This window comes from Xyrauchen texanus, chromosome 21, assembly GCF_025860055.1.
Source record: "Xyrauchen texanus isolate HMW12.3.18 chromosome 21, RBS_HiC_50CHRs, whole genome shotgun sequence".
NCBI lineage: Eukaryota > Metazoa > Chordata > Actinopteri > Cypriniformes > Catostomidae > Xyrauchen > Xyrauchen texanus.
Genome location: NC_068296.1, coordinates 25,510,990 through 25,535,689, shown reverse-complemented (window position 1 = coordinate 25,535,689; position 24,700 = coordinate 25,510,990). Strand labels below are relative to the sequence as shown.

Sequence of the window (24,700 nt, the reverse complement as noted above, 5' to 3'; positions counted from 1 at the left end):
GCCGCCGAATTCGTCACGCCCATTTCCCAGATAGCAAAAAATGTCCGCACGGCTTCGTTTTGCCGCCGTCCCCAAGCTGTCGGCTATAGGTGCGTTCAGACAGTGGGCCGCCCGCTTCATTTTCTCTGGCGGTTGCCTCGCGGCAATCAACCGCGGCCGGCCAGCGGCAAGCCGCTTTGAAATACGAGGACAGCTTAGACTCTCAAAATCGACCAGCCATGTTGGCTATTATTATTTTTTGCTCCAAAGCCATTAGGGTTTATAACAGATTCTTGACTCTTGATTCCATGATAAGGTAAGGTTTAGGAAATGACATTTAAATTACTTTGAAACTCTGAAGCGATTATACAGTAATATATGTAAAATATATTGAATTATTTATACACAGGTGAAAATTGTTTACATTTATTTGATTGATGCACATTGAGACATGCACCAATAAACCAAAAATAATTCCTTTTTGTAAAACTTACTTGGCAATAAATATCTTTCTGATTCTGATTAGGTTTTAAAATAGATATTTAATACAGGGTATGAACAATTTAGCAGAATAAATTGATGAAGTTAGACTTTTCACCAATGCCTGTATCAGTGAACAGTGAAAGACATCTGCAACATGGCCAAAATATCGGGTAGCCTATACTTTAATTATTTTTTATTAATTTGCAACCATGGTGATATCTATCATAAACATGAAAATCTCTGTTTTGACGTGAAGGATAAACTCAATGAAAAAGCGAAATTATCTTCTGGTTTCACAGTTGCACAGAAATTTCTTTTATGTCTACATTTTTTCCAACCTCGATTTTTTTTGTTATTTTACCTTTTACAGGTTTTGCAATTTGACCTGTACAAATGTTTAAGAAAGTGTTAAAGTCCCTGTAAAGGTAATACAAAAAATCTAAACACATTATAAATGTTAAAAATGTATTGCTAAAACACATGACAAAGACTGAACTGTGAAGTTCTGCTGTCGCCAAATCTGTTTCCGGTTTACTTGCGCGTCGCCTAAAATGTCTGTTTTTACTCGACGTCTCCAGAATCTTCCGAAAATACGCGTCAGCGATGTTCATCGCATTGTTGATGCCTGGTCCCCTGCTCCGACAAGCAAGAGGGACAAGGGCTTTAAACTCTACATATCGAGTTATCTGCACAACTACAAGGGTAAGTATTTTAATCTAATGTGGTGTGCCGGCAGAGCGGCTAAGCTAGTTCGCCACGTGTTCATTTTTAATGTAACGTTAGTATAGAAGCTTGTTTTTTCTTAGTTTTAAAGCAGACTGTTTGTTAATTTTTGTGATAATTGTGATATCAATTATATTAACTTGGTCTCCTCTCAGTTTCTAATAAAGATCAGGACACCGGTGAAGTCACTGTCAGGGCATTGTGTTACAGGTCCATGAGAAAATCAGATAAACCTCACAGTTGAGTGTATGGTGAAGCTAGAATTAATAAGACCGCAGTTATAGGCTTGTTACTTTAATAGCCCGATGTTCCTGGGGACTCGGCTAAGGTTATTCATGATTAATGTAACTCAAATGAAAACAGTTATTGTAGGCAGGTAAGTTTCCCTAGCTGGTCCCCTCTGTGTAAAATGCGTTCTTATTCAAGTTTTCAACTCAGTCATTCGTTTAAGATGCAATCTTGTGTTATAAGTATTAGGCTATCATGATTATACAGTGAGCAAGCTATTTAAATAAGTATTTAATATAATAAGTGTAGAGCAACAACCGAGGGTGTAAGGTAAAGGCTGAATATTGTAGATTTATTACAATATGTTGCATGTTTGAATTAAAATACCTGTGGATATGCAGGAGCACACACTCTACAAAGGCCTGACTGGAGATTTGCCTGATCTATCCGTCCTTCAGGTGAGTAGGGATATAACAATAGCACATTTCACTGTACAGTATGATATATCAACCAAAATCTGTATACCAATATTTCATTTTCTTTTTCCTCCCCTTTTACAAACAAATATTCTGCTTCAAAGAAAAAAAATGAAATTGATGTTATCATAAGGGTTCTTCATTATGAACTTTTATGCCATGCATAACATACTGTGGATAGAAATTACAGGGAAAGTTACTGGTATGATAATTGTGGTTATATTATATTACTATTATATTTAGTGTATTGCTAATCAATATATTGTTACTTCCCAGATGACAGCGGCTCGCTTCAAGAGCAGGTGAAGCAAGTTGGGACAATGTTGAAGACATTTGCTCGCACTGGGCAATCGGGTACAACTTGCAAACAACACCTGTGGTTGTTGGTTTAATTCCCACTGGGGCCACCTGTACATGTAGTAGACCTAGATATAAATGTCATAGTTTAGTATTTGAAGGTCCAGGACTGACTACTTTATTCTTTTATTCTGGGAACCCCTGTAGGTGCAGATCAAACCCTAATGCTGCGACGTCTTGGGAGTTTGGCGATGTTGTGCGTAGCATGGACGACAAAATGCTATGCTGCAACGTTTCAGTGCCAATGTGTCTGTTGGAGAGTTATCCCTGACAGGGGATCTGTTACTCCCCCCTAGACACCCAGGAACATTTGGCGTTGCTTGACAACAGTTTGAGGCAGGATAAAGAGCTCCAGCAACGATTTGTAAGTGTGCCGATTTAGTTTATAACAGTATAGGGTAATCTAAAAAGTACAATTAAGATCGTACACTGCATATTCTACAGTCTGAATCCACAGCCTGTCACATTTTAAATTTATGAGAAGCTTCAGAGAAATGTAATTTGTAACATGTTTTTTTGTATTTTCAGCTTCGGTTTTTGGCAATCAAATGTGGGAGGGACCTAAAGACAACCGTGTGGCGAATGCTTCAGAGTATCTTCTCTAATCACCTTTCCATCAATACAACCTGGACTCGTGTAGGGGATAAAGCATGTTTTAGAGACATGTTCCTGAAGACCATTGTTCAAAGTAAGTTGGATATTTTTTTTAATTTTAAGTAGATGTGTATGACCTTATTCCATTCAAATGGAATGACAGATCTTTATTTTCTACAGGAGCCATCCGGAAGAACCCGGCAACACAGGATGCCACTGATGAGGCGATCCAGGTTAACGTTACGCGTTACCTGAAAGGAGCATCTGAACATGAAGGTGGAAAAAGGCGCCGCACAGCTGAGAGGGACCCACAGCCGACCACTTAAACCTAGGCTGACTACTGACACCCCAGCATCACTGACGACTGGAACCCTTTCTTTATCCTGCAGTCAGTAACATCAAGACCCCTAAAGAAGCCTGCTAAAAGTGTCAGACTACACTCACCCAATCCACACTGTTCACTGTGGAAATTGCTCTTTTTTTTTTTTTTCTCGTGACCCTGCTTTGAGGGCAGCTCCTTGGATGAATATGGGATGGTTTGTCCTTTTATACAGGCGCACGAGGAATCACTGAAGATATGCCAATTTGCACTGCCTCATTCTGGGGGTCGGGAAAACCGGTGATTCTTAGCCCAGAAGTCCCCAACCTCTCCAGACATTCTGATTGGCTGTGTTCTCTACAGCCAGATTTTCTGCTGTTAATTATATTTATTCCCACTTGTTGTCATGTGTAAGTTGAATGTCAAAATGTATATTATACCTGCACATTCCTTGATACCAAAGATCTCAATTATTTCATATACAATTTGCTGCTTATTTCATTGTTACAGTGCTTAACTATTCTATTTTTAAATATAGCTTGTAAATCCTAGATTATACATCTAATACTTGATATTTGCACATTATCTGGTATCAAATTTTCTACTTACCGTGACTTTAGTATTGGCTTATTTAATTCCGTCAGTGCTTAACAATTCTATTATAGTTTGTAAATCCTATTTCATACCTCTGATACTTGATATTGCACATTAACTAGTACCAAAAATTCTACTTTCATTCCATCACAGTGTTTAACTGTTATTCTATTGTTACATATAGCTTGTAAATCCTTGTGCCACAAGTCAGCATTGCAGTTATAATGGTATATTCTACTCCAGAGCTTTACTCTAAATTATTACCACTTAACCTATTGTTAGAAATGACTTGTAAATATGATGTTATACCTCAATTTATTTGGTATCCTGCACTTTCTTTGGTACCAAATATCCTCATTGCTTGTGTTTACTGGTAATTCTTTTCATCCCAGAGCTGACCTCTTTATATTATTAACAATTACTGTAAGTGTTACAATAGTGTTTTTTAAAAAAAAAAGAAATTGGAAACCTGCATGTTCTTTTGTGTGTGTATATATAATGTTTGTATTTTTCTGTTATTTATATTTCAGTGATATGACATCTTGTTTCAATGACAGTTACTGTACTTTGAAATGTGGAATTAAAACGCCAAATGGAAATTTGTCTGGTTTGATCAATCATTATTCTTGATAAACTGAATGCTATAAATATATATATATATATATATATATATATATATATATATATATATATATATATATATATATATATATATATATACACAATAAGCGGCGGCAGATCGCTCGAAAAAAGCGTTTGCCTCCGACGGTCCGCCTTCGATATAACGGCGGCGGAGCGGCGGCTGGCCAGCGGGCCGTCCGCGTATCGAAGGCGGTAGGAAGGCGGCTGCCGCTTTTAAAAAGCGGCTGCTGCCGGCGGACCGCCGTCGAACGTGTTTGCGATATCGCCATTCTGCCGCTTCTACTGCCGCCGGCGCACCGCCAGCGGACCGCCGACTTCTTGCTATCTGGGACCATATAAAAAACCATGGGAATGTAAACAACAAGATCATTTGTGTAAATTCAGTTACTATTTTGTCTTCTGTGGCATACAGAATATGAGTATCTGTTATGTCAAATATAGTATCTTCATGGCAGTACTAAATAAAAATAAAATGCTAATTTTGTTTATTATAAAAAAAAACATATTTTGATTTCTGCTATATTATTTGAGTGTTTGCATGCAGCTGTCTGCAGTGAACTGATAGCTCTGTCAACAAAAGCTGTCCAAAGATGGCAAAACTGGCCGTAAAATATGCCTCACTTCATGCTCTACTTCACAGACTCTAACAGCTTCCAGACACTCAATGTTCTTCCTCTAAACAGCCTTCAAAGGACTGCTTTCAGTGGGACACTGAACTGTAAAACTTCTCAAAGAAGGGCAAGTATGTGGTACACAGGGTTATAATGTCCATTTATTTGGGCTCACTGTAAGTTCAATAAATTGGCTTTTTTATTTTGTAAATTTCATGTTTTTTGGGTTCAGTCAAATGGTTTTTATTGCAATGAATTTGAAATTGCATATGACAAGGAGGTCCAAACCTTTTTTTATTGGATGTTTTCTTGAATCAGTTTGAAAAATATCATTATTTTAGCAATTTTGCTTGGTGGCACTTGTGGAAAAGAAATTACATACTTTAGCTTTAATCACACAATTTTTCAGTTCGGACACCTTTAAAATGGACATGTTTAAGAGATTCAGAGAAGGTATCTCTTATAATGAAGGACTGATGTTAAAACTGTATGCATTTTTTGAGGAGACCTTTTTAATGTTGCTTGAACAGAGGGAATAAATCCATTAAAAATGTGTTTTGATTTAACTTCACTGAACCAAAGAAATCAAAACATCTTTACCTGTTCATTTAATTTTTTTAAAAGAGAAAGCCACTATTTAAACATCACAAGGGAACTTGTTCAGAGCCCTAAAATAAAAAGCAATTTAAGCATAAAAAGGCAATGTGCTTGAACAGATCGATCATGTGCAGGGTAACCTTGAAGAAGAAAAAAAACAGTACTTTTGTTTTTAATGAATTCAGCTCAAAGGGAATTGTTCACAACCAGTGTGCAGATGAGAAAGCAACAAAACTGACAGAAATAAACAACTAGACATTTACATCCCTATTTTCTTGACACTTTTTCCACTATCACAGCACACACAAAATAGATCTGTCCAGAGAGTACACAATGAGATTATGAATCTTATGGGAAAAAATGTGCCAAGATGAGATGTATCATATCAGAAAACTGATATTCTCTAATAACACATGATCTGAATCAAAGCCTCTTTTGGCATACAAACTACACAAAACAGCTTAATTCATCAATGTCTCATGCAAATCATATAGCATTTAATCTATAATGGGCAAGCATCAATAATTAAACAGTCTTAAAGACAATGTGGTATGTACGTTTGGCTGGATAGTGTTGAATTAAAACACACACATCTCTTATTATACATTTCTAACTGACTGTCCAGTTTGATAGTCAATGTTCTGCTGCCTTGATGAGACTATATTCAATCTGACTGTATTCCCACTGGTTATAGTCAGTCATTACCCTAAGTGTTCAGGGCCTCAGATATTCTGACACGCTTAAATTGAAACCTAGATTCATCTGTTTCCACATTTCTATTAGGTCAAGAGACTTCACATTGTACTCTAAAGCAAACCTATAATGAAAACCAAAAATGATGAGGCCTTTAAGGGACACCCAAAACTTTGTTTCATTAAATTCTCCATGAGTAAGAAAAACTAGCAGAAGAGCTATTTAAAAACTGTGATTAGGTCACCATAGGATTGCTGATCCAATCAACAGTATTCTGACCTTTAAGATCCCTATCAGATAAAGTGAGCCAACAGACTGTCAAACACCTAGACAGGTCATTTTCTAATTCAAGATTAATCTCAGCAAAAAATAGCAAAGTTCTCTTTTCTTTTATCTTTGGAAATCACTAGTATTTGCTGACAGAAGTCATGGATGAACAGTGAAAATCCTGCAAAATTCAGATGACTCCTATTACACATCAGAGAGTGTTAAAGTTGGTCTCTATTTCAAAATCACACAAAAAAAAGTGGTGTAGATTTAAAAAAAAAAAATTGCTATTTAACAAAGTGACATGGTAGCAGAGTCAAAAGTATCACAGCAATCAAAAACTGGAAAGGTCAAAACCATAAGGGTGCTACATCCTTCCAATCAGATTATCAAAGACTACTGGCAAACAATACCAGTTGCTATTTGCTCAGTGGGTGCTGGGGTGTCCTTCTGCCAGCTTCTGCCAAATGCACTTTGGATCACATCATTTATATGAATAAATGTTTTCCATCTGAAATTACTAAATATTAAATTAAACAAATGACAATAAAATGCAAAGTAATCTCTTCAGTAAACAAAAGGACTACACACACACACACACACACACACACCCACGACCGGCTGATGCAGCACAGCAGATGGCAGTCCAGAGAAACAAAAGTTTTAGAACTTTTCAAGAATTAAAAAAGTGACATTGATGAGTTTACAGGTTAGTGTATGAAACTTGTCTAAAAGCACAAACTGTACGATTAGAAATGGCGACGTTTATTATGCAATTTCTCTTTGTCGAATTTAATAGGTCTTTCCTTCAAGCTGTCAGACCACAAAAAGTCATACCTGCAACTGAAAATACATTGTTTAGGCTCTATGAAAGATACTTGTTCACAATATATCATTAAGTGATGGCTAGAGTAAATAATCATTGTCCTTTGATAATGATTTAGGTTGAATTTAATGGAAAACTAAGCAAGTTGTAATCCGTGGCACTGCAGAGTTTGACGCTGAGCATTGGTGGTGTGTGCATACCTTCTAAGGGTGTAATGGTTCAAATTTCTCATGGTTCGGTTTGTATCACGGTTTTAGGGTCAAAGTTTTGGTACAGTTCGGTATTTGCAATGTACAGAAAAAAGTTATTACAGCCAAATCAAAAGTAAGAATACTCTATTTGGTAACAAACGCTTCAACAGGTTAACCCTTAATAAAAATCATTGTTTTACAGTAACCGTATTTAAATCATGGTATAAGAACCACAAAATCAACATGGTTTCAGTCATTTTTACATTATATAGTACAGTCATGGTAACTATATGGAACTATGGTATTCCTGTTGTAAACCCATGGTTAATTGTATCAAAACCATGATTTCTGCTAAGAAAACCATGGTGACAGCAGTCATGGTTACTACAATATTACTATAGTAAAACTGTGGTAATATTCGCTGGGTCTATAACTAAAAACCCTTTTCTCTAATTAATAAATCAACATTTTAACTTAACACCTGCACTATTATGCTTTAAGACATAATATGCCTTTCAAAATCTACTACACATACAGTATATTCAATATTTGGAAGCTGTACATCATTATAGAAGGAATATTGCTATTAATATGGATACGAGAGATGTTGTGGTGCAGCTCGAGTGTTTTAATTATACACGGAAATAACACATCTTCGTCAGCGAAGTAGGGAAACATATTGTTGGCAATTAAAATCCAAATAGCTTTAGTTATTGTTTTATGACTGTACGAATCAGCAGTGAGTGCTTGTGCAGTTTCGGCTCATCTGCGGCTCTGTGCGCATTTCACACTATCTTTCACCGGTGATTTCGGCGAAAATGGTCATATGTCCCTGTATTACCAATATTTCACTTGTGTCGAGCGATGTCTGCGAACAGTGCCTGTTTTGTAAATGTTGTTGTGGCAGGGCAGAGGGCGGGGCCGGGTCGTGATCCTACACACCCGGTCCCGCCCTCCACCCTGCCACAGTTGTAAATGTTGTAATTGACTGTAAACAGAAAATGTTTTCAGACAGGAGACTTGAATAACGCAGGGGGATTCTCTATCAGCGGCTTGTTTTCTCCGCCATTTGCAACTACACACAACCATTGCAGAGCAGTGATGTCATCAAGATGACCCATGTGAAAAACAGGCAAAGCGTATCCATCTACAGATCTATTCAGGTGCATTAGTGGAGGTTGTAACTGTGCGTGTCTATTTGACACTTTATTTGCTTCACAAAGCCTTGTGCTCCAGAAGCCGGTTGCATCAGCTATACGTACACTACAACTTAGCCTAGTTGTGGCGTAAATGGGAACAGTCACAATTTCCGCACTACTAAATATTTGAGCATTGCACCATATAAACTTAGGTAGGATGTAACCCAACGTAATATTTACAGAAGCCTCTGTCCAGGAGTAACGGATGGAATAAAAAAACAGACTCATTTAATGACATCAGTGTGCTCATGTTTGTGACATGCTTCAGTCCTTTCAACATAACACTCATTTACATTTACGGGAGAAAACATTTTGTAAAAAACTTACTTCTTCAGCATGAAACCCATCACACTACTAGCACCTTCTTAGAAAATAACTGTTTTGAATTTTAGAGTGCGCCATGTCGTCCATCAGACGTGTTCGCTGTGCGACCCTTTTAATTTACACTGCCGTTCACGCTTTACCAAATTTAAGTTGAGAAATATGTTTGAAAAAACTATTGTGCAACGAGCAGCCCAATTTATATCTGAAAAATCCATATATATATATATATATATATATATATATATATATATATATATATATATATATATATATATATATCAATAATCATCGAGAAAATCTTCAGATTATATAGCAGCTAACTAATATTTTAAAACAGTAGCTTTACTGTAGTTTTATGCACTTTAAGTTATGGGTAGCTTGTAGCTTGAGAAGGTGCAGTTTCAAAGTATTTTCCAACATGGATAACTTAGTGTCTTTGTCACAGAGTAATTACACAAGTAATTACTGATTATTACTTATTAACAACATGTACTCACTATAGGTTTGGGGTTAGGGTAAGGGTTTGGTTTAGGGTTAGTTGCTTGTAATTATGCACAATTGACTGTTACTACTATAGTCAATACATATAATATGTGTAACAAGGACACTGTAAAATAAAGTGTTACCCAGATTTTTACATGCTACCCCAAAAAGGACTGCATCCATTATTGCTGAAGTAATTAATTTTTAAGGCATATGTCTTGTTTGTGTTTTTCTATGTCTTCCTATTATTGTGATTTAAAAAACAAACAAACAAACAAACAAAAAATCTTATTTGGCAGACCAGTCAGTGGCTGTGTTGACTATTAAAGTCTAAGAAAGTGAACTGAAGATCTTTTCATGTTCATTTAAAATTTTACAATTGATTATATTAGGAGATGGCAGTGGTGTAAAATAACTAAGTAAGCTTTATTATTTGTAAATAGTATGCGTGAAGCAGATTAGTCATCAGCACAGTTCATGCGGACATGATTTACGCGACATGCGGACAGTCCTCATCTGTGTGCATCGTCTGCACATGAGTCTGTCTTTGGCTGTACTAAAAGAGCATCACAAAACAGTTGTAGCACGCATGCGTTGAACGTTCGTACTCGCAGTCAAAAGAGAGTATATTTTGAAAGGCAATGCGGTCGACCGGGTGTGATCTGATCAGGAACGTGTACCCAGGCCTTAAAGAGTGCTCATGTTATGTTGCCACGTGTCCAGGATTTCCTTGGTATTATCATGGTTTTTAGCCATATGTCCTGGAAAGATTTAATTGTCCCTGAATTTGAAAATTTTCCTGGCATGTGCACACCATTCAAGAAGACACTGATCAAATGTGCTCTTCTAAACTGCTCTCTCATCTGAAGCTTTAGAAAATCCGATTCAGTCAAATTGCTTGGATGATTCATCTATGAAGCTCAACTGAACTATCCTCTCCTTCTCATAGCACTAAGTTCAATTAATTTAAGTGAATCGGTTTGTTCTGAGGATAAATTATCACTCATTATGTACAATATTACTTATATGAGACTCAATTGTATGGCAATTATACTCTATTTAAAAATAAAAAATGAATGGGTTGCATTTTATAAGTTAAACAGATTTGAATTTTCAGCATTTACGTTTACTTTTGAACTTAAGATAAACCAGTTACTTTTTAATTTTTAATTAAGCAATATTTTAATGGATTAGTTTTACTTAAGTAATACATTTGTGTGGTAAAAGTATCTGTACTTTTACTTAAAGAGCACCTATTATGGTTTTTCAAATATTTCCTTTCATGCAGTGTGTTATATAGCTGTTTGTGAATGTAAAAAAAGTCTCAAAAATGAAAGTGCACGACAAATGGAGTTATTGACTCCCAAAAAGAAAGAAACGATTCAGAACACCTGAAGCGAGTTGTCAGTAAGTCCAGACTTACTTTCAGTACTAACCTATGTAATTTGGTAATAAAAAACTCACCTCTGGTCTGTATACGTGCACAGCCAGTGCAGGCTGTTAGCCTGTTAGCTGTTAGACTCTGCTAACCGGCTAACTCACTTTTGGTCAAACTACATATAAACTTACCACTGAAAACATCCTGTTCTCATCATGGTTGAGATGGTGGTTCGGGTTGATCTTTCGATGTATCATTATCGGACTCAAATTGGTAAGGTAAAACAGAAATGTTTTCAGACAGAGCTGAAACTCAGATATGGTTGTAGGCATTTCCTTTTCGACATGTGCTGTAAGCGGTTGACCAATCACAACAGACTGGGACATCTGACAAATCAGAGCAGAGTAGGCTCTCTGAAAGGAGGAGTTTAGAATGAATCCTTTAGAATGGATCATTCAACGAGTCGTTTTTGACACTGGGAAAAAAAAAGGTAATGCTGCAATTTAAATTATGAGCAAATTAAAGTGTATTTTGACCTTGTATGCATGTATATCTATTGTATGAGACCATTAAAACAAAATTAGGCACGTTAAAAAAACATAATAGGTGCTCTTTAAATATGTAAATTTTTCCACCACTAGGAGTTGGAAGACGCATGTAAAAACTATCTTGTGTTTCCTTTCAAGCTCAAATGTGTTTGTATCATTTCCCAGCTAGACTGTTTGGGTGCTCTTGTTTTCCATATCACAACAATTATCTTGAAACAGGCATTGCTATAGCAACAGTGACAGTATTGGAGTGAAAATGTGGGAGGTGGTATGTTTTCTCGGGATTGGGAGAGGGTTGGAGGGTCGTTGATGTGGACACAGGTCTTATATGGTAAATGTCATGAGCAGTAGCTGCACTAATAAGGGTTAGATATTGAATGGACCCTTCTTTTCCAGGATGAGAATTGATTTTGCAGTGTGCCGTTGATGGGCAAAGTGGTGGAACAGTAGCAGGAGACAATGACAGGCTGAGAGTATGGTGTACACAGGAAGTGATGGCACAGAATGGTGGCTAACAGGGTGGATAGGATCCCATTTTTGGTCCATGTATTTTCCTCTGCTCTTTAAATAGTGAGCTGAACAATGTTGTTTGGGAAGAAATTGGCAATTAAGACAAGAAGAATAGAGGAGGAGGGTCAGCAGAATGCTTTAAATTGCTGTTGCTTGCTTCAATGTCTAAATGAGATGCCCGATTCATATCAGTGGATTTGCAGTGTTTTAGCATCTAAATACAGTAAAAGCTGTTGGAGCATATTTGTACTACTATCTAACCAAGCTACTTAATAGTGGAAATATTAAACATTTGTCTAAGTGTATTGGAAAACATAAAACAGATTAGATAACTTCCTTGGACAATTTGCCAAACTAACAAAAATATGTTGTAACGATCCATCGATCTGGATTGATGCATCAATCCAATAACCAAAGGATCCATTGTTATTGATAAAACGTGTAGATATCGATATAGAAATTTTTTAAGATGCACCTTTATTTTAATACTCTCATGTCAGCCACGTCCATACGCATATCCGTCAGGCGATGAAGCAGCCTTATTACACTTATTATTCATTTCACTTTGTGAATGCTAAGAGGGACAAGGATGTGCGCAGGGGTCTGTGAAGCCAAATTGCGCTCTTTTATCTGTGCACACACGTCAACCATGCTTCCCGTGAAACACGATCTCCAGACCAATGACAGGATCAGTGGGCGCACATCAACCGGGCGCTCCTTAATTTCTTAACGATGGGTGGGTCAAAAACGACACACTTGCATATTTATTTACATAAAATTTATGTTTAATACATGTTTAAATTGTGAAATTGTTAACTAATATTGCCATCCAGTATATCATTTGAAAGATCTGGGTCTCAAGATTTGATATGTTAAAGTGATTTTATCGATCGCAAAGTTGCAACCGGAGTGAAAATCTAAATATGGAAATTGAAACCGGAAGTTCTTATGTTTATTGTCTTCCAGCTAAATACAGATGAAAACAATCCTCCAAACTTTGGTATGCTTGTCATTGTTATATATGCCAATATTTATATATTTCTTTACATTGAAATATGAACAAATTGTGTGATTTCAACCAATGTCAACATTTGTCTTACTTAGTTACTACAAGTGGTCTATTGGCGCCTCCAAGTGACCTTTTTTGGAAGTACACTCACATAAATCATTATGAAAGAAAGAGTTCTGAACATATTCAAACTTGTGTCGAACCTTAATCAGTCATGTGGCTTTGTATCATATGTGTTTTTGGGGCACTGTGCATAGTCTTGCATATTTAAAAATGAAAAAGTATCCTATAAATGTAAGATTTAGAAGTTCATAGTTCATATTTGGAAGTTGTAATGCTCAGAATTTAATATAATTTATATTTGAGTAATTTACTAGGAATGTATTTGCAATGTTTAGTCAGTTAATTATTTACATGTTTACATATTTAACACGGTCAGGATATTCTGTTGAATCTGCCTCTCTGATTCTCTCATGTTTACCTCAGTCTAAGTTCTCGCTTCTGATTGGTTAGGGCAGTCATGTGGAAGGTCTGAACAAGGAAGTGTTGTAGTTGTGATCAGTGTTCAGTAAAGTACTACTTCAGAAAGTCCTCCATCTACATTCTGTTGTTTATTATCATAAGGAGTGATCCACCACCACATACAGAACCCTCACGTTACATTTGGTGGCAGTGTGGTGTTATTTTGGTGGTTTTGGCGCATTTGGTGAGTTTTATTCCTACGAACTGTGGATGCGTTCACTTTTTTTTTGTGCCATCTGGATTTTACACTCTTTGAGAGCAGTGGATTACCTGAACACTAGTTGGAGATATTAATGGACTTTTGCAGTATTTTTTTTTTCTCTACGTGCTTTTTGTGATTTTTGGACTGAATATTTTGTCACCATGTCGGCTGATGAAAGTGAGGCTGTGCTGCAGTCTCCTCCCTCACAACGACGCCGAGCTGCTAATGTTACGTTGACAGGTGCTGCTTCTCTAGCCACACATGCTGTCTCCGGTGCCCTAAAAATTAATCTTCCACCTGCTTTTAAAGGAGATGGGACTGAATCATTCACAAGTTGGTCTCGACGTTTTGAAGTGGCAGTGCAGGCTATGAGTTCAACTGATACGGATCTGCCTACGGTGATGGCCGCCGTCCTCCCTACTCGCCTAGCAGATGTTGAATTTCTGTATTGGGACAGCCTTCCTTCTTCAACCCAGAGGGACCATGATTCAGTAAAGGAGAAACTCAGGGATGTTTTTGGACCAATATACTCCCTGCCATTCTTCCAGACACATGTGAATGCTCGACCTCGTCGACCAGGTGAAAGTTTGGATGTGTACAGTGCTGACATCACTCGTCTTGTACTAGAAGCCTTTCCCAACTATGACCACAATGCACTAAAGGGTGAAAAATTTCGCCGCTTTGTTACTGGCTTGGACCAAAATCTTCAGTCAAAAGACCATGAGCTGGGTGCGGAAGATCTTGAGGATGCCCTGCGTATCGCCAGCCGCTGTGAGAGAGCACGTGCAGCGCTCCAACTGACAACTGTAGGGTCTCTACACACTCAATCTTCAGAGCAGGTAGCTATGGTTTGTCCAAAACCTACTGATGACAAGCTTCTGTATGCAGTTGAGCAGCTGACTCTTACTGTCAACAGCTTACAAAGTGAAGTACACCTGTTACGAGAGAAACACAGTTACCTGGCTCAGCGCGTAGACTCCAAACTTCAAAGGTTTTCCTCCGACGATGCTCGATACAGTGCAAGCGGTGTCTCTCCACAACCCTACCATAACAGACAACACCGTCAAGACAATTACTTACCTGAGCAGCATCATGGTCAAGATTCAGGGTCCTGCTATGAACGTTGTCCTTCTTCCCCTGTTCCTCAGAGAGACCGTCAATGGCATGACAATAACAGACGTGACCGGCACCGCTCTCCCTCACGCCAGTCCTATCAGTACTCCAGATATGGTCGCCATGACAAGGATGACACAAACGGATACAGACGCAGCCCTAGTCCTGCTTCACAGGGAAACAGAGATGCAAGTCCACACGCTCGAGGCAGTGTTCGCTTCCAGTCTCCTGAAAGATACCCACACTCTGGCTCCAACCGTCAGGGAAACGTCCATTAGCTGCTGTTGAGGGGCAAACATCAGCTACTGTCTCACAGCCCCAGAATGATTCCCCCAAGTTAATGCCTGACAAGAATGACTCAAACCCTGATGATTCTCTCTCTTCTACAATGTTGGCTATTGTTGAGGGCATTGAAGTTTGCACTTTAATTGACTCTGGTTCTACTGTCTCCATTGTGAGCGAAGATTTTCGTAACGCTCACTCAGCATTGAGAAAACGTCCCATGACTTCCTCCTCTCTGCCAGCTCGCTCAGTCAATGGAGAGTGCCTGGACATTTTAGGCAAGTAAACGATTGGAATCAGACTTGGACATCAGGTATGGCAACAGGATTTCGAAATTCTCAGAGGTGCTTGCCAGCCAGTCATTCTTGGTTTCGATTTTCTGCGGAAAAACCATGCCCTCCTTGACATCAACAACAAAATGCTGCAACTTTGGGACATGAAAATTCCTCTCCTGCCCAAAGGACATGAAGTGGACGCCTGCTGTAATGTGTCTGTGCTAGCGCCCACTAAGATTCCAGCTATGAGTGAAACCCTTATCACAGCCTGTGTGTCAGCCGCTACACCTGCTTCTCCCATGCCAACTGATTACTATGGTGTTCTTATGCCCAACCCATCGTGTGACGTCATTGTAGAACATTCTCTCAGTGAGGTTCAAAATGGCACAACTGTTGTTCGAATCTTAAATCCCTCCAGAGATGACGTTGAGCTGCATTCAGGGCAACACCTGGGTGAGTTTCATTCGGCTTCATCTGTTGACATCATATCAGGTGGAGGGACAGGGTGTGCAACCTCCCCCGTTCATGATTTATGTCCATCTGTCCAGATAAATGACAGCGACCTGTCACCTTCCCAAGCTCAGGCTCTGAAATCACTGCTTCAGAAATACTCAGCAGTATTCAGTAAACACTCAGAGGACAGAGGTCGCACGAGCATCATCAAGCATCAAATCCGCACCGGTGAGGCCACACCAATTAAACAGAGAGCCTATAGAGTGACACCAGACCAGAGAGCTGAAATACAGACTCAAGTTGAAAACCTGTTAAAAGCAGATGTCATTGAAGAAAGCTACAGTCCCTGGGCTGCGCCAGTTGTGTTGGTGCGCAAGAAAAATGGCACATGGCGTTTCTGCCTGGACTACAGAAAACTAAATGCAGTGACAATCAAAGATTCCCACCCTCTTCCGAGAGTCGACGATGCACTGGATGCTTTGTCGGGCTCTGCCTGGTTCTCCACAATGGACCTGCAACATGGCTATTGGCAAGTTGAGCTGCAGAAGGTAGACCGTGAAAAAACAGCATTCACAACAGGTAGTGGCCTTTATCACTTTAAAGTTATGCCAATGGGTCTCACCAATGCTCCAGCCACATGCCAGCGCTTGATGGAAATGGTACTTCGTGGCCTCCCATGGGAAACCTGCCTTGTGTATTTGGATGATGTCCTCATCTACAGCCGTTCTTTCAGTGAACATCTCCAGCACCTGGAAGAAATTCTCTCCAGATTCCAGTCAAGTGGCCTGAAGCTGAATCCCACAAAATGCTGTTTTGCCAGAGATCAGGTACAGTTTCTGGGCCATGTTGTATCCAAATACGGCATTCAGCCAGACCCGCGAAATGTGAAAAGTGTTCAAGACTGGCCTATTCCACGGTCAGCTACAGAAGAAAGAGCATTCCTGGGACTTTGTTCATATTACCGTAAGTTAATCCGAATCTTTGCGCATCATAGTGTTCCCCTGCACGCCCTCACAGAGAAGAATGCACCTTTCCAGTGGACTTTCTCAAAGTCAGGATGCATTCACTTATCTGAAACATGCACTCACAAACCCTCCAGTGGTTGCATTCCCTGATTTTACTGTGCCATTCTCCCTCTACACAGATGCTTCAGGCTCTGCTATTGGTGCTGTGCTTGCTCAGAGACAAGGGAATCAAGAAAAAGTGGTTGCTTATGCGAGTCATGTCCTCACAAAAGCAGAAAGAAAATGGTCAACATATGACAGAGAACTCTGGGCCATTGTCTGGGCCGTGCGACATTTCCGCCACTACCTCTACAAACAACCCTTTGTTATTGTCACTGACCACAAACCTCTCTTGGGTCTCAGAAAAATACCCATTGACAATGACAGAACTGGTCGATCGTGCACGCTGGGCTCTTGAACTTGATCCTTTTGAATGGACTGTAATTCACAAGGATGGCCACAGTCACCTCAATGCAGATGCAATGTCACGTCGCCCTGCTGACATCAGATCAACAGAGCAGAGCACTTTCTCCAGTGCGCTTGGTAATTTACACTCTGACAAGAGACATTCTAGTCTGAGTCCTGTGAGTCTGTCTAGTCCGGTCAGTTGTGTACATCACAGCCTCTGCAGTACGGATACAAAGACAGTTTGCTGTAACCTGACTGGACCACAGCCTCCTCCAGCATCCTCACAGTGTGTTTCACAGAGGATTTCCAAAAGGAACAACAGCGGGACTCCATACTGTCAGAGGTCATTAGCTGGACAGTTAAAGGACAGAAACCACCATACTGGTGCATGAAAAAACGCACACTTACTGAGAAGGCACTTTGGCACAAGTTCCACAGACTTATCTTTCATAATGGTGTACTCTGCCGTAAAGTTTTCAAACCATCCACAACATCAATGCTCTATCAACTAATTGTCCCTCATGCTTTGCTAGACACTGTTCTGCAGATGCTGCATGGAAATCCTGTAACTGGTCATCTATCTGCTGATAAGGTCCTGAAACGTGCTCAACAACTGTGCTACTGGCCCTTTATGTCACGTGACATCAAGTTGTGGTGCAAGCAATGTACTCCATGTGACGCCAGACGGAGTCCCACACCTCATCAGAGAGCTCCAATGAAAACAATTGTTGCTACTGAGCCATTCCAAAAGGTTGCAGCTGACATACTTGAGCTCCCCATCACAAGTCGTGGCAACAGGTATGTGCTTGTTGTCCAAGATTATTTCTCCAAGTATGTTAACCTCTGTGCTATTCCAGACCAGCGTTCCATAACAGTTGCGAAATGTCTGTTTGAAAACTTAATCTGTGAACATGGCATTCCGGAAATGCTTCACACTGATCAGGGACGTCAGTTTGAGTCTGACCTGGTAAAACATCTGTGTGACCTGCTGGGCATGCAGAAAACACGAACCAGCCCATATCATCCTCAGTGTGATGGCATGATTGAGAGGTTCAACAGGACACTTATTGATCAGTTAGCCAAGACACTTCTTCAGCAGCCTGGTGAATGGGATGATTGCCTCAACCAAGTTGCTTTGGCTTACAATACTAACCCACACTCTACAACAGGTTTCACACCATTCTTTCTCACGCATGGTCATGAAGCCAGGATGCCGGCCAACATGCTCTTACCTAACAACACACCATCTTCGTCGATTACGGGTTCTCCTGCTGACTATGTTGCACAATTGACGCAGAAACTTCAGTCTGCTTTCAGTTCTGCTGCATGGAACAGAGATTGTGCCCACAATCAGCAGAAACGACAGTATGACAAGAGTGTTAAGCACACTCCCTATGTTCCTGGAGACCTTGTCTGGTTAAATGACCCCACTAAAGCAAACAAAAACTCGCTCCTCACTGGAAAGGCCCCTTTGAAATATTAGAGTGCCTTGGATCTGATGTGGATTCTCCTGGAGTGACATACAGGATTCACTACCTCCTGGATCATTCTGATAAGTCCCAGATTGTCCACTACAACCTTCTCAGACCCTACCATGCTCCTGTGTCAGATCGTGGACATGAGACACCTACATGTGACTCTTTGCAGTCTCAACTTCCTTGTTTGACTGCATTGTCAGGTGCTTTGCCCTTTACGCCTTCAAAGTTGGCAGCCACAAAGAGCTACACTGTATCTGGCCACCGCAGTACTCCCTCATTAGTCCCTCCCACTGGCCATCCACAACCCCGAGCACAGCCCCAATCCCGCTCTCCCCTGACTCAGTCTGGGTCTGCCCCCCTTTGGCTCAGTACACCAGTTTGACACTGTCCCCTCTTCTACTCCTCAAGCTCTTGGTTCTTTGCTACGCCCTGGGAAACGTCCAGTTCGAACTCCCAGACTCCTTAAGGACTATGTCCTGGAGTGACACTGTTGCTTTCTTGTTGTTGTTTAAAGTTACGTGGTTAGTTGATGGGAAACGGGGACGTTTCTTTTGTGGGAGGGGGAGGAAATGTAAGATTTAGAAGTTCATAGTTCATATTTGGAAGTTGTAATGCTCAGAATTTAATATAATTTATATTTGAGTAATTTACTAGGAATGTATTTGCAATGTTTAGTCAGTTAATTATTTAGATATTTAACACGGTCAAGATATTCTGTTGAATCTGCCTCTCTGATTCTCTCATGTTTACCTCAGTCTAAGTTCTCGCTTCTGATTGGTTAGGGCAGTCACGTGGAAGGTCTGAACAAGGAAGTGTTGTAGTTGTGATCGGTGTTCAGTAAAGTACTACTTCAGAAAGTCCTCCGTCTCCATTCTGTTGTTTATTATCATAAGGAGTGATCCACCACCACATACAGAACCCTCACGTTACATAAATAATATTTGTGGTCACTATTCAAAATATTTGAATAGCTCTAACTATTTTTCATACTAAAATCACATATTTACTCTTGAATAAAAAATGAGCCCAAGTTTGTGTTTGAAGACTAATGGTTCAAGAACTGGAAGAGTTTTACTTTAGGTATGACGTTGTTAAGTGGTTAAAATGCGAGCAGCTCACATGCACTATTAATTCGGGCTTCCATCCATATCTTTGCACATGCGACCCATTTGAAATTTACACGAGAATTTGCTATTTTAAAGTACCATGGAGCAATTCAACCATGTGAAACATTTTTACAACGCCGACATTCTGAACAGCACTTATGAGGTAAAGAGAAACACCTGCCCAGCATCAGTTAGAAGACATTACACATCTACGCATCAACACACTTACTAACATTTATCCCAGTTTACTGTAACAGAATTGTTCATTACAACTGTGGAAGTTGTAATGAACAAGAAAAATGGCCAAGAAAACCGCGGGTAGCACGAATAGTTGGAAACAAGTCATGAGTAGGCCTATGAAAGTACTTTGAATTGGATTTTAAACTAAAAAATAAGCTGTAATGAAACGATTAAGGATCACTGGTGTAACATTATTTTTATATTATTATCTGTATATTTTTTCAACATCTGAAGTACCCTATTTTGTTTTGGATGTCCTAATGTCAAGTCAAGTCAAATTTATTTGTATAGCGCCTCTCACAACACACATCGTTTCAAAGCAGCTTTACAGAAGATCAGCATTAACAGACGATAAAACTGTAATGTCTATAAAGTTGATGAATCATCATTGTGTAATTAGATAAAATACGATTCTTAATCGTGTTTAAAAATAATAGTTGTATTAATAACTCCAGTGAGCAAGCTGTAGGCGACTGTGGCAAGGAACACAAAACTCCATAAGATGTAGATTAATGGAGAAAAATAACCTTGGGAGAAACCAAACTCACTGTGGGGGCCAGTTCCCCTCTGGCTAACATCATGAATATAATGTAAATATTACTTATGTATAGTTAAAGTCATGGTTTAAAATTATTAAACTAAGTAAGTGTTAAGGGTAAGTGTTTAAACATCGATTGTGTTTGAACTGTAAGATAAATAACCAATGTCTTTGAAGTCCATCCTTGATTAATTGCAGAAGTTCACATAGATGCAATTGTCCTTGTTAATTGGCTGATGAAGGCTTTTGTTGGCAATAGTTAGTCTATGCATTCCATTTCAAGATCGTAGTCCATCAATAGACTGAGGTGATTCAGGTTGGAGTTGGCACCAGTTCTGAAGTCCATCATAATAGACTGAAGTGATGTTAGGCTGGCACCGGCTGCATTTAGTCATCATTATTCAGCGACACGTAGCAGTGGAGTCCAACACGAAGCAGGAATGGAGTTGGATCCAGTCGGTTCTGGTGACCTCAGGATAGGAGTCCCAAGGTTGAGACATGGAAACAAATAAAATAATAATAGCATAGATGCCATTACATTTATTGCAGAGTTAGAGATCATGCTCAATGTTTCTGGTTCTGGCAGACCCAACTAAAGCAGCCTAATTGTGGGTTGGAGGATAAATTAGGTGTATACCTGGCTAAATAGATGAGTCGTTAGTCTAGACTTAAACTGAGAGAGTGTGTCTGCATCTCGAACAGTGTTAGGGAGACTATTCCATAGTTTAGGAGCCAAATATGAAAAGGATCTACCTCCTTTTGTGGATTTTGATATTCTAGGAACTATTAACAGGCCAGAATTTTGCGATCTTAATGAACGCGTTGGAATATAGCGTGGTAGAAATCACTTAAGTACTGCAGAGCTAGACCATTCAAAGCTTTGTACGTAGTTAACAGAATTTTAAAATTAATACGGAATTTAACAGGTAGCCAATGTAACGATGATAAAATGGGGCTAATATGATCATATTTCTTGGTTCTTGTTAGCACTCTGGCTGCTGCATTTTGAACCAATTGAATTTTATTTATTGATCTTGCTGGACATCCTCCCAGTAATGCTTTACAATAATCTAGTCTTGAAGTCATGAATGCATGAATTAGTTTTTCGGTATCAGCAACAGAGAGCATGTGCCTTAATTCAGCAATTTTTCTTAGGTGGAAGAATGCTGTTCTACAAACATTTGTAATTTGATTTTCAAAGGACAGATTGGTATCAAATATAACACCTAAGTTCTTCGCTGTTGAAGATGATGTAACAGTACATCCATCGAGAGTCAAATTATATTTGAGCGGCTTATTTTTTAGAGTTTTTTTGGTCCAATAATTAGTACCTCTGTTTTGTCAGAATTGAGTAGAAGGAACTTTCTGGCCATCCAATCTTTTATTTCATTGATACACTCTGCTAATATAGAGAATTGTGATATCTCATCAGGTTTTGAAGAAATACAATGTTGAGTATCGTCGGCATAGCAGTGGAAACTTATTCCATGATTCCTGATAATATCTCCCAGGGGATACAAAGAGAAAAGCAGAAGCCCTAAAATGGATCCCTGTGGCACTCCGTATTTTACTTTTGTTTGGTTTGACAATTCCTCATTTACATAAACAAAATGGTAGCGGTCTGCTAAATATGACGTAAACCATGCTAATGCAACTCCACAAATTCCAACATAATTCTCCAGCCTATTCAAGAGAATGTCGTGATCTATTGCGTCGAATGCAGCACTAAGATCTAAAAGCACTAGAAGAGAAATGCAGCCCCATTTTTCAGATGATAAGAGCAAGTCATTTTTAACTCCGATAAGTGCAGTCTCTGTACTGTGATGAGGCCTAAATCCTGATTGAAATTCTTCATATATACTATTTCTCTGTATAAATGAACATATTTGGGAGGATACTACATTTTCTAGTATTTTTGACATAAACGGGAGATTTGAAATCAGTCTTAATTAGCAAGTTCTTCAGGATCAAGTTGTGGTTTCTTAATAAGCGGTTTGATAATTGCCATTTTATTGTTTCTTGGGACATGTCCTAAGCATAGCGAGGAGTTAATGATATTAAGAAGAGGTTCTGAGATTACAGGAGACACGTCTTTTAAGAAATTAGATGGTATAGGATCTAACAAACAAGTTGTGGCTTTTGATGTTTCGATAAGTTTTGTTAGCTCTTCATGACCTATGACAGAGAAAGACTGAAGTTGCACGTGAGGAAAATTATTAGGCACTGTTTTCTGAGGTGCGTAATTCCAATTTTATTTCTGATTATTTCAATTTTATCTGTAAAGAAATTCATGAAGTTTTTACTCTTGAGCTGTGACGTAATATCTGGTTCTGTTGAAGCTTTATTCCTAACCAATTTAGCCACAGTACTGAATAAACATTTAGGATTGTTGTGGTTATTTTCTGAGTTTACTAAAATATGCTGACCTGGCAGTTTTTAGTGCCTGTCTGTAGCTACAGACACTATCCTTCCATGCACCACAAAATACTTCTAATTTTGTATTTTTCCACATGCGCTCCATTTCTGAGCTGCTCTCTTGAGAGCATGAGTGTGATCATTGTACCATGGTGCAGGGCTTATTTCTTAAATTTTTTTAATCGAAGTGGGGCGACAATATCAAGGGTGCTAGAGAAGACTGCATTTATATTTTTTGTTATTTCATCAAGTTCTTCTTTGGGGTTTATTGAGTGTATGAGATAGATCTGGAAGATTATTAGTGAAGCTATCTTTAGTGGTCAAAAGAATAGTTCTACCTGAATGATAGTGTGGTGTAAATTGAGTAACATTAGTTGATTGCTGCATACAAGAGATGAGGTAATGTTCAGAGATGTCATCGCTCTGCTGCAGAATTTCTATATTATCAACATCAACTCCATATGAAAGAATTAAATCTAGCGTATGATTATGGCGATGAGTTGGTCCTGTTACATTTTGTCTGACTCCAAGAGAGTTAAGAATATCAATAAATGCTAATCCCAATGTATCGTTTTCATTATCTACGTGAATGTTGAAGTCACCAACAATTAAGGCTCTATCTACAGTAACTACAAGATCTGATAAAAAATTAGCAAATTCACTAAGGAAATCAGAATAAGTCCCGGGTGATCTATATATTGTAGCAAGGGTAAAGGAGGACAGAGATTTTTTATTTATATTTGACGGTGTCACATTAAGCATTATTAGTTCAAAAGACTTACATTTATATCCTGTCCTCTGAGTAACACCAAAAACTTCACTGTAAATTGTAGCAACACCTCCTCCTCCTCGAACCCTTCAGACGAGGCTCATGTTTATAACAATAACCTAGGGGAGTAGATTCATTTAAACTAATATATTCATCCGGTTTAAGCCAGGTTTCAGTCAAACAGAGCGCATCCAATCTATGATCTGTAATCATTTCATTGACAATTAGTGCTTTGGTAGAAAGAGATCTAATGTTTAGTAGCCCTATTTTTATATGATGTGTATTTTTAATTTGTTTGTTTTGTTCAAGTTTGACCTTAATAAATATTTTTTTTAATGATTTAGTGAGGGTATTGTGTTTGATAGTTCGGGGAACAGACACAGTCTCTATGAGATATCTAGGTGATACAGTCTCTATGTGTTGTAGTTTATGTGACCTGTGTGACGTCTCAAGGCAGCTAGCAGACGATCAGATTAACCAGTTTGTCTGCTTCCTGACCTGGGCCCCAGTTAGTCAATTACTATCATTATTAAGACTATGAGCCAAATTACTAGAGAGGAGAGTGGCACCTTCCCTGGAGGGATGGAGTCCGTCTCTCTTTAGCAGGTCAGGTCTACCCCAAAAACTCTTCCAATTGTCTATAAATCCTATTTTATTCTTCAGACACCACTCAGACATCCAGCCATTCAGTGACACTAATCTACTGTAAACCTCGTCACCACGATGAGCAGGGAGGGGACCACAGCATATCTTAGTGTCTGACATCGTTTTTGCAAATTTACACACCTCTTTAACATTATCTTTAGTGATCTCCAACTGGCGAAGCCGGACATCGTTACTGCCGACATGGATAACAATTTTAGA

General features: G+C 39.0%; 1 long non-coding RNA gene across 2 annotated transcripts; it reads left to right on the top strand.

The window, feature by feature from the left end:
* Positions 1-982: 982 nt before the first annotated feature.
* Positions 983-3,161, top strand: LOC127662002 (uncharacterized). 2 transcript variants are annotated; one of them, XR_007972829.1, is made up of 6 exons: positions 983-1,164; positions 1,815-1,871; positions 2,166-2,243; positions 2,394-2,610; positions 2,775-2,934; positions 3,021-3,161. It is a non-coding gene; the product is annotated as an uncharacterized LOC127662002 (long non-coding RNA). The 2 variants fall into 2 exon arrangements; XR_007972828.1 differs by lacking the exon at positions 983-1,164 and having other exon boundaries at positions 1,709-1,871.
* Positions 3,162-24,700: the final 21,539 nt, after the last annotated feature.